Raw genomic sequence first — 19,383 nt, 5'->3', positions numbered from 1 at the left:
TGTGTGCTGTAGAGGGATGATGGGTATTCAAGTATGCATCCAGTTGTGTTGTAGTTGAATGGCTCAGTTCCGTCCAGACCATTATGTGGGTATGTGCCAGTGACGTTTCTGTACATGTGTATCGCACATTTTAATATTCATATGTTTGTGTGATTGTGTTCTACAGTATGGCCTGTCAGGTTGTATTGTGGATGTGTATGTTTGTTCTTTGTGTTTCTTTCTGATTCACCCACTGCTCCCTCATACACCTCCGGTTCACCTATTGTGTATCCAACACAGTCTCGCCTTTGCAGATTATTACATTACCCATCCCCCCCCACACCCATATTCCACACACTCCATCCATCCCTTCTCTGGTTGATGGCTCATGGCACTGTCAAGGGAACACATTGCATACACTACATATCTCCGGTACCTGTATGGTTGTGAGGACTACTCTAGCATTTTTCACCTTCCACATGCTGTACATCACACACATAGGTACACGCAAATACTTATCTTTCATGACAATCAATCTGGACATGCAAAGCCATCTCTTCTCCCAGATGGGTACTGTCCCTCACAATGTGGGACAGGTGGTAACCCTGACCATTGGGCTAGACTTAGCTATTGGCGGCGAGCTAACATGATGCGTTCTGCTTCCACTTGGTATAACTATCAACACTGCATTAGAATATGGGCACATGGTTTTAAATGTCATTTGTTTGAGTGATGGGGACTCGATATTCGACTACGTGCATTTGTGTTTGCTTCTTAATTTTGTGTTCGCAAGAACTGTCTTGCATGCTTTGCATACATTTCAGTATCCATGGACACTGACAGATGTGATTACTATTGCAGGCAGACTGTAATATTCAGCATTTTAGGTTGCACGTAAACAGACATTTCCACGCCTCTGTGCAGCGCTTTGACATGCCCCATGCACTTGCGCTCATTTCCTATGCACGTGGATGGTGGATGTGGCGGCAGCGTGCCTTCATTAATATGCATATGGTGCTACTGTGACATCTGCACGCCGCACGGTTGGCGCAAGCCTAACGCCGGCCTTGCGCCGAGCTTCATGTATCCCGGGGTATATCTAATTTTAGAAGTTGTATATAACAGCAAAACACTAATTAAAGCAGGATACATAACTTTGTGTTTTTAAGATGTGTGATAAAAATTTATTCATTATCTACAAATAATATTCTTGCAATACATCTCCTTGCATTGCCAATGTCATCTAACAAAAATTTTTTGATACTTTGCTTTTTTTTTAATTATTTTTGTTCACATAACAGCTATAACATCTGCACCCCTAAAAAAAACAGCAAATATATAACAAAAACATGATAAATGCTGGTATTTCACTTTTTACTTAACAGAGAACTGGGATAACATCAAGCAGTAGCCTTCAACAATGACTAGGAACCCCGTCTGCTAATATTGGTGCAGATTGTATCATATCAGTACTGGCAGGCATATTTTTGAGAAATGAACACGCAACAACTAATACATATTTTAAAAGGCAAAAAAAATCTATGTATCTCTGTATCTGCTGGTCACACAGTGTATTAAGAAGATATAATGAGATTTGCAATGTATATCTGATATATTTATTTCTATGTGTGCTGATAAAGATTTCCCTATATAGAAAACATTATTATAGACTGTTGTTCAACCCTGTGGCAGCATTGTTAATCCTGCACTTGATTCAGCATGTAACACATATATTACAAAGTGCTTTATAATAAGATTTTTTTTTAAATAAGTATATTAATATATTTGAGTAAGATATTTATTTTGTAGAAAAAAAATGTTGTGTTGTACTGTAGCTAAATGCCAAGGAAAAGAAAGTATTAAATGGCAGGTATGTGAAGCTTTTAAAAGGTACTGAGTTCAATTCAGTCATGAATTATGTTTCAGACAAGTTCAGGGACACAATTTGTAGGTACAGTATAGCCATCAGAGGCAAGAAGATGTTAATAACTGTAATCCCATAGATTAATTCAATCACCCTTTGCAGAGTAGGGGCTTATTCAGGGAGACAATGCGCCACTTTAGCCCCCCCCCCCACCCATGGTACTGAGCATCCCGTATGAGACTGAAGGGAATTAGAAGATAATGAGTAGGGGGCACCATGCTTCATCTTCAGCTGGATACCGCAGCATATTCAAGATGAAATGGTGACGGAGTTTCAAGATGGCTATAACAAACATTATCCTACTGAAGGCGCTATGCTACCATTATCGCCATTTGTTCACATTCTGCAAGCAGTAGTATTCTAATTTCACATTTTAGCTCCATTCCACAGCCATGGAAGCATGCACACCAGCTATGCCAGAGGTTTCGTTCATGACTAAATTAAGGTATTTGTTAGCCATGCAAATCTATTACTTTAGAAGTGATCTGGGAGCACTGCCTGCTTAAGTGATTTGCACAGGAGCATACAACATTCAAAGACTGATGTTACCAAGTACATTATATAAGGATGACTTTCATTAAAATTCCTAGCTTTAGTCCTGTGTGCTAAATTGGCAACCAGATGTCTGGCAGAACAAAAGTAGTAGGATAATAGGGAATAATACAATACACCTTAAAATGGTTTTGTTCTGCTGCACTGGCACTAATAATTTATTTGCTTCAGTTTTGCTATATGTAATGCAATTGTTATCACTGTTTTTTTTTTTATTTCCTGGAGAATAGATTTTAAATGGGGTGATTTTAATTTCTTTATCCTGCACAAGACAGAGCATCTATATGCAGTTCAACTTTGTGCAATTGAAGCTATGCTTTACAATGAAGAAAAGTTCAAGAATCCTAACTACTGATATTTATAAATGCATCATCCTGTAATAACTATAATAAACATACATAATTATTATAGTTACAAGCATAATTACAAATATATATTACGCTGAGTCCTACAACCACGCTATGTTCTCTGTAAAACAATGAAATGCACATAGGAAATGCAGTGCAGGCTCCAGATAAAAAGATTTTATTACGATGCAACTCACTGTTATTCTAACAGTAAATTGTCCAGAAGGAAGTTCTGAGGAAGCCAACATAGCGTAGGTGAAAGCGCTTAACATGTTTTTAAAATCTGAAAGTTTTTAATTTAAGAAGTAATTATTTTGTTCCATTTTGTTACACTTTCTGGACAATTTACTGTTAGAATAACAGCGAGTTGCATCGTAATAAAATCTTTTTATCTGGAGCCTGCACTGCGTTTCCTCTGTGCATTTTGTTGTTTTACAGAGAAGATAACATAATTACAAATATGATAAATCTGTCAATGGTAGCAAAGTGTGTTACCTATAAAAACCTGTGGTTATCATATGGTCCTGGCCGATGACTCTCACTTTATCATACTTTATACTTCTGTAATATCCAAGTTTATGGTAGATAAAGCCTGTAGTGAAAGTGCCCTGTAAAGGAAACCACTGTCCATGCAGGTGAACAACAGAAAGCACTGCGTGCATGATGCATACATACATTCTCCTGATTCTAATACAGTGTGGTTCGGCCCACGCACAAGTAATGGCTGACACATGGAAGCAGCCAGGGCACCCTGACATGTACCACAAGAGTGTTTGTTTCTGCAGTTTTTCAAGGAAGAGTCTCCTTGTGCCTTAAACATACTTGCTTTGGGATTTTTTTTCTTTTTTTTTTCTTTTACCTTTTTAAGAGAAGAGATTGCTTTGCATGTCCAGATTGATTGTGTGTTGTCGACATTAAAAACGAGTCTCTCATTAATTTTTCAGTCTGTTGTTTACATTAACCAATTACATTATACATATTACATATTTCCCTGACCAATGTATGAAATTGTAAGTGCAAGATATTTAATTGCATTCTTTTTCATTCTAGTTTGCTGCACTGCTGCCATGAATTGTTTCCAGGGTGCTGATGTATTTCTAGGTTTCTCTCCAATTCTGTTTTTGTTTAACTCTTGTCTACTTTGGCAGCCTACAAGCTGAAGTAAGGGAATATAAAAGCCATTGTCCATTGGGTTGCTTCATTAACATCTCATTCTCAGCAGCATACATTGCCATGTGGACTTGTTTATTAAAATCTCATATCTAGCTGCATAATGTAATATGCGTTCTGCAGCTAAGAACGAGACTTTAATGAAAAAAAGCCAATGACTAATGTCATCTGCATTCCTTTTAGTAAGCATGATCAAGCTACTAATTTCTGTATAGTCATATACCAGTGTGTTTATACTAATTAATATAAGTACAAAAAAGTGAACTTATCTATGAAGGTTGTGATTTCTCCCTTAAAGGAAAAGTATTGAGAGTATGGAACATTACCATGAACATATATTGGATGTCAAAATGTTTAGTTTATCCCACTGGGGTTATGGCTTGCTAACAGCATTCACCTATTTATATGCATCTTTTTTTTTTTTTTGCTTAATTTTTTGGTCCCCCTTGAGACAACATTTACTCTGGCCTAGCCCCATACCTCTCAACCTCTTAGTGCAAGAAATCTGGCCAAAGCCAGATATAATGGGAAGGACAAAGGCCCAAAAATAGGGACAGATTTTAAATATTGTTCTTGTATTGTTTTTAAACAATTAGAAAGTTGATAGAATAACAGGATTTGTCTTAGCATGCATTTTTCTGAAAAATATGACATCAGAAACTCAAATATATGTCATTATTAAGATTATTAAGTGGCATCAGTTCTCAGATAATCCCAGTGATTTGCCAGAAAACCAGAGATTTTATGAGAAACAAGCCAAAAATATGAGGTAAAAATCTGGACATTCTATGAAAATCTGGAGAGTTAAGAGATATGTCTGGCCCCCATTGCCCCATGTCCACACAGGGTTTAACAGCTTATGTGGCTAGTCCTGTTGCAGTAAGCTGTATTAATTAACGTCATCTGGAATTTCTTCTAGCTCTATACTTATGTAATGTAGTCAGTTCTACACCAAGTAAGTAGTTAAAGGTAATGTGCATATGATCTTCCATTTACATTTCCACTTCTGCTTTCAGGTAGAGTTTAATAAATAAAGCCATCATCCCCTTGATGGGTAAAGTGAAAGAGAAATAGTGTATATTACATCACAGGGTAATACACAGAGTACATCTGCAGCAAAAAACTGGTTCAGAGAGTCTGAAATAGTCTGCATTTCCAGGGTACATTAGTATTCTGCACAGCCAAGATGCCTTATTTCTGAGAATGTAGATAGGAATTGCTCTCTGTACTTTGGTCCTTGTTCTACAGAGGGAGTTGGGCATTTTGGTGTAGAAAAATAATTGGTCACTTTATGAGTTGTTCTGTTGTGATGTTTTGTATCTTAGGCATTATTTATGCAAACATTTGCTTTATAAGATTTAATCTGAGATTTTTTTTTAGTAGGCTTGTTGTTTTGTATTAGTAATAATGGTTTATAATTTAATTTAGTTTTTAATTTATAAATAAGAGGGATTACAATGTATTTGAGTTGAAATAGCCATTGATTTCTGTGGGCAAAAGATTTGAAAGATGAAGTGGCATTCTACTGAGAGTGTAGGCTGCATTTTCACCTCATGATCTGAGAGTACATTTGCTTTATAAGATTTAATTATTTATTATCTGGGTCCATTTCCCAGTAAAGTCTTAAGTATGCACAGATGCATTAAACGTATGCCCTGCTATATGTTATACCTTACAAAACACAAGTTCACTGCAGCTAGTGGTTTGAAACGTGTCTTAGCCTGTCAATATTTGAAAAGAAAGTGAGGTAGTAGTCAAGCAAAATCCCCAAATGTGTGTATGATTTCTTTTCTTCTAGAAGCCCTTCAAAAGGTGGAGGTAGACCCTGATTTGTTAGAATTCTTCTTCCAGTACTTGTAAAATCTTGTACGTTCTCCACATTTGACAATTAATTTTGGCTTGCAATTGCAGCAGCTTTCACTTGTGTACTATGAATATATCCAATGGATAAATGGTTACTACATTTCTTTCTGAGGAAAAATGAAAAGCTATAGCGGAAGCGTACTTGGGAAGTGCTGTTATGCTATAAGGAAATATTTAACAGAAATCTAGGACAGGCTTGTGTTTGATTTAAGAAATAAAAAGTCTATGCTGAATTGCTCACAGATACTCTGTACAACCATGTCATGACTGTATACAGGCTGCTATACCTAACAGAAGTAAGGCCAGAGGCCAGGACTAGACCCAGACAACCTCTCTTCCCCCATGAAATCCCAAATTTAACAGGATATACAACAAAAGGAAAAAAATATATACACACACACACAAACACACACATACACACACACACACACACACACACAGAGACAAATGCACACACACACACACACACACACACATATATATATATATATATATATATATATATATATATATATATATATATATATATATATATATATTTATATATATAGCAAAAAACAGGAAGGCTAATTCCCGTAAAGATAAAAATGTTATCATCAGACTAAATAAGCAACTCAGCATTCCTTACAATCCTAAACCACCATGCCCCAAGTCGTACCATTAGAATAAAGACCAGAACAGCACCCTGGCTTACCTCTAATACTAAACAAAAGATCAGGCTTAAAAATAAATCTTGGAAGAAATGGCGCTCCTCTAGAAACCCAACAGACTATCAAACCTTTAGAGAGCTGAGAAATAAAACCAAAAATGCTATTATTTCAGACAAAAAGAACTACTATGTAGAACTTCAGCAATCCACAAAAAAAGAACCAAAAAGATTCTTGTCTACTATCAATCATCTACTTACCCCAGGTAAAATAGTAACACCTAACCCACAGAATCTAGACCCTGATAATCCCTCTTTAATAGCCAATAACTTCAATAGCTTCTTTACTACTTCCATACAAACACTAGCAAGCCATTTATCCCCTGATGCTTCCCAACTGATCTTAAGTAACACCAACAACGTCATTCCTTCCCTTCAACTTCAACCCATACCCACCTCCTACATACAATCTCTCTTACAAAAACTTAAACCCACTACCCCCTCAGCAGATAAGCTTCCTGCTGAATTCCTTCAGCTAGCAGCAAAAGCTATAGCCTACCCTGTTTCGATCCTAATAAACAGATCCATAAAAGAAAGTGATTTTCCAGCAATCTGGAAGATATCACACATCATACCCTTACATAAAGGAGGCAAATCCACTGACCTCTCTAACTACCAATAGCACTATTATCTCCACTAGCTAAAATCATGGAAAAATGTATACACAAACAACTACTTAACCATCTCCTTCAAAATAACCTACTAGCAAACACTCAACATGGATTTAGACCCTCACATAGTACAACCACTGCACTACTTTCCTTTACTAACACAATAAACTGTAACCGTAATAATAACAAACTAACTGCTTCTCTTTTCCTAGACCTGTCAAAAGCCTTCGACATGGTCAACCATAAACTTCTCCTACACATACTAAACTCACTTGCCTTGGATTTTCCTCCTTAATGTGGTTCTCATCCTACCTTGAAAACCGACAACAAGCAGTACTCTGGAAAAATTCTCTATCCGCTCTACTACCTATCTCCTTAGGAGTACCTCAAGGATCAATATTAGGCCCACTCTTATTCTCTATCTTTATTAATGATCTTCAATCATCTATCCATAACACTACCTGCATACAATATGCAGATGATTCTACCATCATCTGTACAGCTCCCACCCAATCTGAACTCCAGTCACTCACACAATCTACCTTTTCAACCGTTGAACAATGGTTCTCAAAAGATGTCTCCTTCTCAACTCCAAGAAAACAAAACTATTACTATTCTCACCTACCCACAAATCTCCTCAACTAAATTTTACTATTACTGCAGCTGACAATTCTCTTATCTCCCCAGACTCTACTACCAAACTGCTTGGTGTTACTATTGATAATAATCTTAACTATGATTGTCATATCAATAACACTATAAAAGCAGTAAATAAAAAGATAGGTTCACTGTACAGAATAAAACCCTTCCTTACTCCAGAAGCACGGACCACCTTAGCTCAATCACATCTTATCTCCACCCTACTGTATGCTTCCTCTATTTACACCAATCTCTCTGAAGGTAACCTGAAAAAACTAACTACATCCTATCATAATATAGCCCGTTTTGCCACAGCATCCCAGTACAGAACTCACCATTGTAATAACTTAAAACAATTACAATGGTTAGAACTACCTAACAAGCTTATCTATCAACAACTCTTAATTACACATAACATTCTTTATCAACCAACAAAAACACCAGCTCTCAGTAACCTCCTTACTCCCTACAAAAACTTGAAACAGTTGTGATCTGCCGAAAAGATACAAGTCACCACAACTAGAATTACAAATTCAGCAGGTAACTGTCTATTTTCAAACTCCATAGGGAAAATATGGAATAACCTCGCCCCACATTACCTCACTAGACTCCTTTCAACTTTTCAAAAAGCAACTTCTATTACATCTTAACAACTTCTGGCTCTGCTCCTGTACCAAGCCAGACTAAATGACTTCTTCGCTCTTCAGCCATACCTCCCTACGTAAAAATCACTATCTTTCCCTGCTATTTCAAATGACTAAATTACTGTACTGTTCTAAAAAAAAAAAAAAAAAATATGAATATATAGCTTAGGCTATTTGTTTCTTACCTGTTTTTTTTTTCGCTGTATTTTCTACTATACTAAAATGTATGCATTGTTGCTTAAATGTTTAACCTTGTTTTAATTGTGGAGCTTTTCTCCCCGGGCCTCCACTGAAAATGGAAATTATCCAGCTGGACTAGCCCGGTCAACAAATGTAAAATAAAATAAAATAAAATAAAAAAACTGAGAGATCTAAGTAGGTCAAACAAATCTAACTTTGACATTAAATGAAAAATAACAATAAGGCCTTCTTTAGCTATATCTGAAACCTCAAGGGCAGTACACATCAATGTGCTTAACTGGTAGTTAATGGTGCACATCCTCCGAGCCTTATTATATAGTGAACCCGTTAGTGGACAAATTCAGTGCCAAGTTTACCCCACTCTTCCCCCTAACCACCCCCCAAAAATACCCTCAAACATAACTCCTTCAAGTATAACTATGGGACATGTACTGGTTTCACTCACTAAAGTTAAGATCATGTCCTCAATGGTTTCTGAAAACATCCCAGTATGCCTTGTGAACAGTGTAAAATATGACTTATTAGGACCCCTGGACTCATTATTTAACTAAAGTCTTAAAACAGGCTTTGCACCACATGAATGGAGGATTGTGATGGTCAACCTCTTTCATAAAGGAGGACCATCGACATATACCGGAAACTATAGACCCCTTAGCCTGACTGGTCTTATTTGGAAAGCCATGGAAAGAATTATCATGGAAATAATCAAAAAAGACATGGGAGACCTCCAGACACTGGATCCATCCTAGTTTGGCTTTGTCAAAGGAAGGCCATGATTACTGAATCTGGTGGACTTTTTTGAAAATGTCACTAACGCAATGGATGAAGGGAAAATGGTGCATAATGCCTTCTTAGATCTGGCTAAAGCATTGTCAACAAATTTTTGAAACTAGGTCTAAACCCCTTTATAGCAGACTGGATAGCTAGTTGGTTCACTGATAGGACCCAGAAAGTTAGAAATGGTAAGGCCACCTCCACAAAGAGGCTCTTGCTAAACTCACTCCTTTTTGACATCTACTTCTTGGATGTCAAAGCCAATGTCAAAGTCCTCTGGCTAACTAAGTTCATAGATCATTGCAACCTGGGAGTAGTCATTGAATTCCCCAATAGAGGATAACCCTTCCTTAAGGTCTGACAAACAAATGCTTGGTGCCAAAGCCATGGCTTAAAACTCAATGCCAAGAAATGCATTATACTTCCTTTTGGGAGCTGACCACCCTGGATAACTATGTCATCAATAAAACAGCCCTAGTCAGGGATATGGGAACTCATGTAGACAGTAACATAAACTTTGACTAATATGTGTCAAAGGTGGTAAGGAAACCCTTCCATGTTTGCTCAACTTATAAGCAAGGGCATAGCATCCTGGTCCAGAGAGGTCATCATACCACTGTACTTGGGCCTCATCAGCCCTATTTTAGAGTATAATTTCCCTTAAGTACATACCTGACCAGACGCATGTGACAACTGGAACATCCACCAAGGTTTCTTACAAAAAGAATACATGGAGTAAACACAGTGTCATATGCTGATTGCCTCAAAGCCCTGACTCTTTACTTGGTATCTTACAGACTTCTGAGAGGTGATCCTTGCCTAGCATAAAAGGCATCCCTGGGCTCTGTTTTGATGAGTCTGTTGCACATCTGCAAAATAAAGAGCATCAGAAAAACTACATTAAAATAACTAAATTTTGCTTGTGACATAAATAGGACATGTTGGAGAGACAAATATGTTTCAAAGAGAATTCCCATTCTCTGGAACAGGCTCCCCATCCCCGTGAAACAGAGTTCCTAGCTATCCTTTTTTAAGCACAACGTAGACCAATAGATGGGTAATCAGAAATTCATAAAGTTTTATTTAATTATATAATTGTATGTAGTTGATTTTTATAATTGAATTATTACCTTTGCTTGATGGGTATTTAAGGGGAATGCTTGGATAATGTTTTTTATACTTCTTGAAGACTGCTTGGTCGAGGCGCTAAAGTTTGGAATAAAAGTGGATTCTGTTTGCAGTTCCTGTGTCATTTTGGATATTTTTTGCTGTTTTCTTGTGTGGTTTTGCATTAATCAGAAATTCACCCCTGGTCTGGTGCTATTTCTCTGATGGACAGAGGCATTTAGTAAATCACCCCTATATAAATCAAGTTTGTGGGTCACATTTGGGTTTCATGTCTATGCTTATAAAGGCTCCAGTGCATATCAGCCTAGTACACACCTAAGAACCTATAAACCTAAAAGTAAAACCCCAACCAATGAACCAGTGGTTAGTCAGAAGGCAAAAACATTTTATGATTTGCTACATAAGATGAAAAGTATACAGTTATCCAGCATAACCAGCATTGTAGGTGTGTGAGACTTATTGGGAATATAGCAATATTTCTGCTACCTACAGCATCTTGCTACTTTTAATCATTTATACCATTATATTTTGTACATTTTTTCCTTTTAATTTTGTGAATATTTCCACTGCTGCTGTATGAGCTGTGATGAAACATAGCATCTTACCAGCAAGGATGAATTAACTTGAAACATAGCATCTTACCAGCAAGGATGAATTAACTTGAAACTGTAAATTTTATGTCTCATAGAATGCTATTGAGCTTGTGTAATACTAACTCTGAGGGAACTGGGAAGCACTATTTTTGAAATCTTGCTGTCAAACATGTTTCTTTATCCCAGGTAGTTTGTCCAAGTTATGAATGAAGAGTGCTGGGTTTAATACTATTGTTTAGCTGTACAGGTAGAGATACAGAGGTTCCACTTATGCATATTAATACTACACTGGCAGGTTTATTCAGGGATCCAGATAAATACAGACATATAAATAGTGCAAGTTTCATTTTTTTTCATCTGTGAATTCACAAGATAGCAAAAATTCCTTTCTTTTTTATTGAAATATTTGTTGAAACAGGAAAAATGATAACCGTTCTGAATAGAAAGAAAACAGTATTATGTTGCACAGCATTTTCGTAAAGTGTTCTGTGATTTTGGTTTCTGTTTTTAAGGTCATGGAATGTACAGGGCAGTAACATATGTGCTATTATAAATTTGTGTATAAGGTACTGTAGTAAGCAAAAGTAAAACTTAACTGTGCTCTGTTTGCCTCAATAACGGACCATCTTATTCATGAGTATGCATGATATATGCTAATTATCTGTTCCTGATTATAACCAGATATCCCTGATTAGATGCACCTGATTATGTCCTCTAGAGGTTGAGAGATATACATTAGCATGTCAACTAATGCAAACCCTATACGCATACAGCAACTTCGGTTTATATTATGTGGAAGTTAGAATCCTCTAGACGTTGAGAGATATACATTAGCATGTCAACTAATGCAAACCCTATACGCATACAGCAACTTCGGTTTATATTATGTGGAAATTAGAAAAACATCCATGCAGGCTTTGAAGACTATGAAGACCAGTATGCTGTTTTAAACAACAAAATTGATATTCTGCTGTGTAACATTGGGGGGGAGTGGCATTGTATTGACAACACAGTATTTCAGAAGTTAGGGTTTAGGTTTCTGTTTTTTAGCATTTGTCTGTGTTTATGCTTATGTGAGTTTATATCTTATACCTTAACTGCACGTTTTACTTTTCTTTTTATATTCCCATTTCTTCCTACTTTCCAGAAATGTGATGGTTGAACAGGTGTGCTAGTATGCTGTATTTACTATCATTCTTGTGGCCTGTGTCTGAAAATAGTCTAAAACAGACCATTTCACTTGTCCTGGTTAGCAAAGAAATTACAAAATAATACTGCTGCAAGAAAAGCATTCCAGTGCAGCAGCTAAATGACTTATAAAGTATATCAGTTTTCATGAAGCTTGCTGTGCCATCCGCTCTAATGATCTATTTTAAAACATTTAATACTGCTTTGACGTAGGTGCCACTAAATGTTTATTTGGAAATATGGTATTTTTTTGCTTTATCAATCCAACCACCAAACATATCTGCTGACGAATATTAAATTTTAACATATTTCAGTCTTTCTTAACATAAATTAGACTCTAAATCTACTGTATTCTTTAATTCTTTAAAGGTTCTTCTACTATCTTATGGGCTACTATTACGTCTTTCTATTAATGTGAATTAAATTTAAACGTTCACATGTATAAATTAAAAAAAAAACTTAAATAAGGAATGTCTTTTGATAACTTCTTTCGAGAGCTTCCCTGTCTGTAATTCCAGATTTATGAAAAGGAAACCTCTTTGTAGACAAGGCTGAAGTAATGAAGCAGTGCGAATACAAGTGGTAGATTGGCAGCACAGTGCACTGTTGTTCATTATTAGATGAAATTTTATAATAAAAAAGTGGGCTGTGTGATAACTTAATTTTGATTTGGATGACTTGCCTTGTGCCATTTCACATGAACTGACATTTTTATTAGTATCGTGCAAAGGCTGCCACAAAATAAATACATAATTACCATAATTTTTAGTTATATATGCAAATTGTGGATAGAGAAATAGAGTAAAAACACACATTAGGAGGAGAATAACTGAAATCTCTGTTATATCATAATATATTGTATTAAACAGGTTTGTGATAGCTACAGTATACTGTGATGTTTATACCCTTCACAACTGGAGAACTAGTTTTATAAATGCTGCAAATATGTTGTCTGTCAAACAAAAATAACATGCAACTTCTAAAGTTTAAGTAGAGCAAATAGACTAAAACTTGCAAATGTGAATCTTTCTGACATAAATCATTGCATTCCTGAACTGTAGTTATCATGGAGCTGTTTTTCTTATTGCCTAACTTCAGTGAACAAGAGCAAGTAAAAGCATCTAAAATTTTAATTAAGATGCCCCTTATCACTCTGCTAGAGTCACAGTGTACATAGTCCTTAGAATCCTTATAACAAGATGGTAGTCACTTACAAGCACTCTTCCTACTTTCACAACAGGCTATGTTCATCATATTAAAGTAAATTCAACCACACAACATTGCTGGGCCCATTTTCACTATCCCTTTCATTAGACCATTGCTAACATACTCATAAAGCACTCCATATTCAACTACCACCTTTCTTCAACTATTCTCATGTGCGTCATCTACAGTACACTCAAAACTATAAAACCATCCTATCTTTGACCGTAAAAGAAATTATACATTGCATAAACTGTAGTATTAGATTTGCAGCATAATTAAACATAGCATGAATAATAGACAAATTTGCTATTATTAGGTAATTACTTGTGATTCTACCTAGTCTCAAACAAATCAAAGAACTATAAAAACAAATGAAGCAATCCCACACAACAGCCGAGGTCGGTTATAAATTTAACAAAGAATGCCAAAAGGAAATTTACAAAACCAATGCATGTATTAAAGGAGAGATCTGCTTTAGTATAATATATATATATATATATATATATATATATATATATATATATATGTGTGTGTGTGTGTGTGTGTGTGTGTGTGTGTGTGTGTGTGTGTGTGTCTACTTTATTCCCTCAAAAGCCGAATCAGTTGAATACATCTCCTGCAAACCATAATGAGCAAAATGTGAATATGTCGAACGCACTAAACTGCAAAATTCGAAATCTCGATCTCTTATAGCTGGTGAACCTCACTGCCTGCAACATGCTTCCTACCGAAACACAGTAAAAAACAACACATACAAGCACTAACCAAAACCCTACTTCTAACCCTAAAGTAAAGCAACAAAACCCTACTTCTAACCCTACACTAAACCCTACATACACAACTATCTATGCACTATCCTTAACCCCTCCCTAACCGTAAGGTCCGTAACTACCGCACACTTACCCTACTGAGCTATACCCAAACAAATTAAATATTCCACACACACATACACTTAACAAAACCCTACACTAAACCTTACATACCTTACCTATCTATGCACTTATCTTAACCCACACCCTAACCCTAATATCTGTAACTATCACACACTTACGTTACAGAGCTATTCCGCAGATGGGCCAGCTATGCGAATTCGATATTTCCACTTTCGCAGTTTAGTGCATTTGACGTACTCGCATTTTGCTCGTTATGTGTTGCATGAATTGTATTCGACTGATTCGGCTTTCACAGGAATAAAGTAGACCATATATATATATATATATATATATATATATATATATATATATTTTTTTTTATTAATAATGCAATTTTATAAGGTGCAAGTGCTAAATAGAATGTTTTTAAGTACCAAGGAGTCTGAATAATGATTTTTAACTAGATTTTTTTTGTATGTTTTAGTTAGTAAAGGGTTAAATAGTTGCTGATTAATGAATGACATATGTTAATTATTACAGCAAATCTACATAAACTGAGTTTTTTTGTGTAAACTTATCTGATGAAGTTTCTCTAATAAGACGAAAGCACTCATTTAGTGATTTACAAACTTTTTATTAAATTTATAACTGACCTTGGCCATTGTGTGGGATTGCCTCATTTGTTTTTATAGTTCTTGAATTGGCTCCTTTATTTTTGTGGTATGGTGTTGTCTCAAACAAACACAATGCATAATTACCACTAAACACAAATACTGCTCACAGTCTAATATCTCATATAATCATTTTCTTAGATCTACCTCATTATTTTTCTTATAGGTACATTTGTTTTAAACTGTGCATTTTACTAATATTTTGTTTTCTGCCCAGGGTTCACCTGTCAGTGTCACTGAAGTCATGGATTTGATTTTGCATTATGTACTAGAAAACATGTTCAAATGTATGCCTCATAGGTGTATGTGCAGACACTTATACATGCACAACATGCATGCACATGGACACACACACACACACACACACACACACACACACACACACACACACACACACACACACATGCACTCACAGCAATACAACACTCATTCTTTTTAACTTCAATGCAACTTCATTCTGCTTATTTTTGCTAGCATTTTGTCTCTTGAAAACAGTTGTTGTTGTTGTATCTTTCGGCTTTTCCCAGTTAGGGGTCACCACAGCGGAACTCCGGTCTGCTAATGATTGGCAGTAGATTTTTACGTGCGAGTTGCCGGCCCTGACGCACAACCTTCAATGAAGGTATGCCCATTCACACGTCTCCACACAGAAGACACTCTAGCTGAGAATCAAACAGGACAACGTCTTACTGTGAGCGGACAATGCTACTGCAGCACCCCCACTGCAGTCTGTCTTTTGAAAACAGTACTATATATATAATATATGCATGTATATACTGCCACACAAATATAGAAAAACTAAAGTCTATAGAACAGAGCTATGCAATGAGCAAGTTACTCATGCACATAAATTGCTTGCTGTTTATTTTTTTAGAGTGGAAATGAGAGTTGTCTGAATGACAGCTACACATACTGACAAAGTGCAAGTATTTTTATCAATATAGGTATATTATAACATCATAAACATAAAACATTTCCCATCATATAACATTTACAATAACTACTTCTCAGCCAACACTGATTCTTCATTTCCTAAGTATATGAATGCCAGATTTCCACAATTTACACCAGTGCTGAATTACTGGACTATTGGTATTAACCATGGACACTGCTGAAATAAAAAAAAAAACAACACTGATTCACTTCTGCCACAGTATTTATTGTAGAAATGATTTATATTGATTGTCACATAGTGTAGCACATTCTATTCTCAAGTCCATGACCACTGGAAAATGTTTTTTTTTCTATACTGTGGGGTTGATTACATTTTTCTGCTACTTGTTGATAGCATGCCTGACCTAACTGATTTGTTTCTGCATTTATAAGCATTGATCTTTACACAGTATTTTTGCTTCCTGATTTCCATTGACTTATTAATAACTGTCTATTTTAAAAGTTATATCACCAAATAACCAATATATTCAAGATCATGCTGTGCTTATATTTTGAGTACACATTTAACCAAACACCCGCAATGGAAATTAATTAGAATGCAAAGTATAACATTGTAGCAGTAAACTACTGTGAACCAAAAAATTGGCTGCTTATATAAAAGGTCATATGTAAGTTTTCCTTTTAGGCATCATTAAAAAACTTTCAAGCCTTAACAGCATCGGTTTCGTCTACAAAAACATGTACAATTTATATACAATTTTATTTGCTCTTTGCTATCTTTGGTGTGTTTGTGTGTGTGTGTGTGTGTGTGTGTGTGTGTGTGTGTGTGTGTGTGTGTGTGTGTGTATGTAGAAAGAGAGAGAGAGAGAGAGAGAGATGGTGGCACCCACATGCACATTGTATAACTTTATAGTAAAACATGCAAGATTTATACTTTTAATCACCTTATTGAGTTATCACTTGTGACATAGGAAAACTTAAATTGTTATAAAAGTAATGAAACCATAATGACAACTTCACATTTAAAAACACTATACATCACATATATTATTCTATACCATATAATTAAAGTAACACTGCATAAATTGTTCAATTCCTTCCTTCACTTAAACATCATTCCTCCTCCCAAGCATTTTTCTGTATGTATTGTTCCCAGAATTTTCATTTTTTATGCAATTTACTACTACCATTTTCTAAAGATCTCACTTGTTTTTTTTTTTTTTTATCTCTACAATATTTACAACTTCAAGTACAGTGGGCTTAAACTTTGATTTCCATTTTTTAAACTGCTTTTGTGGCAGCCACCAAAATTAAACTTTACAAGGCCTTTGTCTTTTGAAGCAATTCAGATTTTGTATTCCAGCTCAAAAAATAATTTCTTTAGTTCACTCATTTGCTTACCCAGTATTTCTGACAGAGTACTACATAGGTCATTTTTAAAGTCTGCCAACTCATTACACTCTGAGAACAGGTACATCTTTCTTCCCAATGACACCTACAACATTAGTCATCCACCTGAAGAAAAACTCTTTGGAGTCTGCTTGAGGTACGTAAGTATCTATGTAAACACTTCTAGGCAAAAATCCTAACTCTTCTAGATTTTATTCCATATTTAAGAAGCATACATAAGTCCTCCCATTGTTGCCTTATGAATTGCTTACCTAATCTCTCTTCCCAATCTTTTCTGACCTCCTCTGATAGAATCTTATACCTATTGTAAAATATTTGATATGCCCTACTAATTATCCTTTTTAACAGCAGCTCCTCTTCTAAATTCAATTAAACCCTCAACAAGAGCAGATCATTCATTTAGGAATCTCCTGTCTCTTTCTCCTTTTCTATACTCTCATATCAATCCCTGATAAGGAAGGCAATCCGTAGCCTGCAATCCAAATGTGTTCTTGGCCTCTTCCCATTCTATTTACTTTTCCTTATCCAATTATTTGTTCCCAATACCTTGTTTCCTTTGCCAGCTTCTTCTAGTAAATTCAAGCCCAATATTCCCTATTCAAAGTACCTGTAATTGCAGTTATCCCTATCAACATAATCTCCTTTCTCCATTCCCATGTTGGATCAGTTCTTAGTATATGTTTTCTACTTTATGAATATACTATTCTGTATGGCTGTTGTTATTTTCCTTAAGGATTTGCATCCAAAATCCAACTATTTCCTTATTTCTGGAATTACCCTCCTGTTTTATCATCACCCCTTTCACTTTGACTTGTAGCATTCTGCTTCTGTTATGTATAAGAACCTTAAATGTGTAGCTCTAAAATATTCTTTCAAATTAGGTAATCCTAAACCTTGTTGTTCTGTCAGGAGGATCAACTTATTCCACTTGACTCTAGCTGTTTTTACATCCCAGGTAAAATCCTTCAACTCTTTATTGATTACTATCCACAAATTCTCTTATGGTTGATAAAAAATATGCCTGAGCTGTGTATAAAACTAAATGGACAGAAACCTTTTTTCTGCTTGTATCTTATTGTCTTTATCCAGTTTCTCAGTTTTTGTATCATCTTTTGTTTAGTCTCTTCCCACATACCATTAGTTGCCATAAAAGAATCCTTTTCAATCCATATTCCTAAACACTTAATTTTATCATGTCACAATAAATATGGGTAGTACTGAACCAATTTGTGTGTGGGACAGAGTTGATAGCTAAAGTATTTGTTTTATCTTTATTAATTGTGTATCCCCAAAAAATGGAACTGTTTTAGAATGTTTCACAACACTGAGATGTGCATTTTGGTTACACTGGGTACAAAATAATATCATCTGCAAATAAAGCCAGCTTTTCTTGAACTCCATACCAATTATACATTTGAATTTTTTGAGTCCCTTATTTTGTACACCAATGGTTGAAAGTATAATGCAAATGGCAAAGGGGAACGAGGACACCTCTGCCTGGTTCCTCTGTTCAGACACAGCTTATCAGAGAGGAACCCTCCCACTTTTATTTTTGCCTCGGATTCCTCATATATCTTTCTGATTAACCATATTATTGAATCAAGAAATGCAAATGCTTTCATTGCTCTTCTCAAAAAAAATCTCAGCTTACTCTGTCAAATGCTTTTTCTGCTTCAAGTCCCACTAACAGCAGCAGTATTTTCTTACATTCTGCTTCTTTCGAGATCATCATTGTTCTATTAATGTTGTCAAATATTTGTCTCCCCTCCATAAAACAACATTAATCCATATCTGTCAATTTTAGCATCACCTTTACCATTCCTTTAGCCATTATAGACATAATGGCAAATAAAAACTTGAGAATAAGAAACATGGCTGGAACAGGTATAAAAGGTTTCACAGGAGGAACAGGTATAATAGGTTTCATGGCAGGAAGAGGTATAAAAAGTTTATATGGCAGGAATCATGGATTAAAATTGAAATGGGCTATATGAATCTGAATCTGAAGGGT

Source organism: Protopterus annectens, chromosome 1.part1, assembly GCF_019279795.1.
Source record: "Protopterus annectens isolate FY-2018-M chromosome 1.part1, PAN1.0, whole genome shotgun sequence".
Lineage (NCBI taxonomy): Eukaryota > Metazoa > Chordata > Ceratodontiformes > Protopteridae > Protopterus > Protopterus annectens.
Note: the sequence above shows the minus strand (reverse complement) of the source record.